Source organism: Trichosurus vulpecula, chromosome 1, assembly GCF_011100635.1.
Source record: "Trichosurus vulpecula isolate mTriVul1 chromosome 1, mTriVul1.pri, whole genome shotgun sequence".
Taxonomy (NCBI): Eukaryota; Metazoa; Chordata; class Mammalia; order Diprotodontia; family Phalangeridae; genus Trichosurus; species Trichosurus vulpecula.
This window is the reverse complement of record NC_050573.1, coordinates 85,779,243-85,780,622: the sequence shown is the minus strand read 5'-3', so window position 1 is coordinate 85,780,622 and position 1,380 is coordinate 85,779,243. Positions and strand designations below refer to the sequence as shown.

The window sequence follows — 1,380 nt, the reverse complement described above, 5'->3', positions numbered from 1 at the left end:
CAATTGCCCTTAAATGGACGCGGCTAATAAACTTCTCCATTTAAAACCTATACTCTGTGGTGTCTTGCTCACTGTCGGTATAACAACTTAACCCTTTTCACCTCATTTTTCTCATCTGTCAAATGAGCTGGAGAAGGAAATGGCAAACCATTTCAGTATCTTTGCCAAGAAAACCCCAAATGGAGTTATGTCATACACAATTGAAATTATCAACCAGTTCCTTTCCGACCTGGTCCCCAGCAGGATGGCTCCCGCGAAGAAAGGTGGAGAGAAAAAGAAGGGACGTTCTGCCATCAAAGAGGTGGTGACCAGGAAGTATACCATCAACATTTACAAGAGGATTCATGGAGTAGGCTTCAAAAAGCGAGCTCCCCGGGATCTGAAGTAAATTCACAAATTTGCCATGAAAGAAATGGGAACTCCAGATGTACGCATTGACACCAGACTCAACAAAGCTGTTTGGGCCAAAGGAATACGGAATGTCCCATACGGTATACGAGTGTGTTTGTCCAGGAAACGCAATAAGGATGAAGATTCACCAAACAAGCTGTATACCTTGGTTACTTATGTACCTGTCACCACTTTCAATGTAGATGAAAACTAAATTGAACTTCGTTTAAATAAAGTTATAAAATGTCAAAAAAAAAAAAAGAAATTATCAACCAACAGTCAGTGAGTTGTGCATTTCTGAACCCAGTGAGAAGGTATATGGTTATAAACACAGCAGACTGTGCATTTGTAAGTATACCCCCTGGAGCTCTTGTTGGGGTCTGGTTTCACTTTGGGGATTTCTGATTGTCTTAGGGTTGCAGCCTCCACCTAAGAATGCCAGGCCATGTCTATCTGGTACCTCCTAGGTTACAGAAACGACTTTCCATATGCAAGGAACCAGTTCAGAATCTTACAGAAGAAAATTTTCTTAACAGGAGAGGAGGAAAAAACCCAGAGTCTGGAAAGAATGAGTGAAGAAAGCAGGAAGGGAGAGAGTTTACATATATCTCCAGAGATCCGGAAATGTATGTAAATTTCCCCAGTTAGAGTCCTGACCCAGAGATTTCTGGAGAATGCTCAGCTCCACCCCTGTATTTCCTATCTTAGACCTGAACTCCAGGAAGGAAGGAAGGGTGGGGATGTAGTCAGAGGAAAAATCTGGGGTTTTCTGGAGTTTTTTTAGTTATAAACCTGATGATCATCAACAAACACTAATCTTCAAATATACCCACCCCCAGAAAAGGCTGTATATGAAATCTTGCAATTTAATAAATAAATATATGTCTTTCCAGGTTTTCCTGAAGTCTGCCTGCTCATCATTTCTTATAGTACAATAGTATTCCATTACATTCATACACCACAATGTATTCAGCCATTCCCCAATTGATG

General features: G+C 40.8%; 1 pseudogene; it reads left to right on the top strand.

The window, feature by feature from the left end:
• The first annotated feature begins 226 nt into the window (after positions 1-226).
• On the top strand, positions 227-604 carry LOC118833836 (annotated as a pseudogene).
• Positions 605-1,380: the final 776 nt, after the last annotated feature.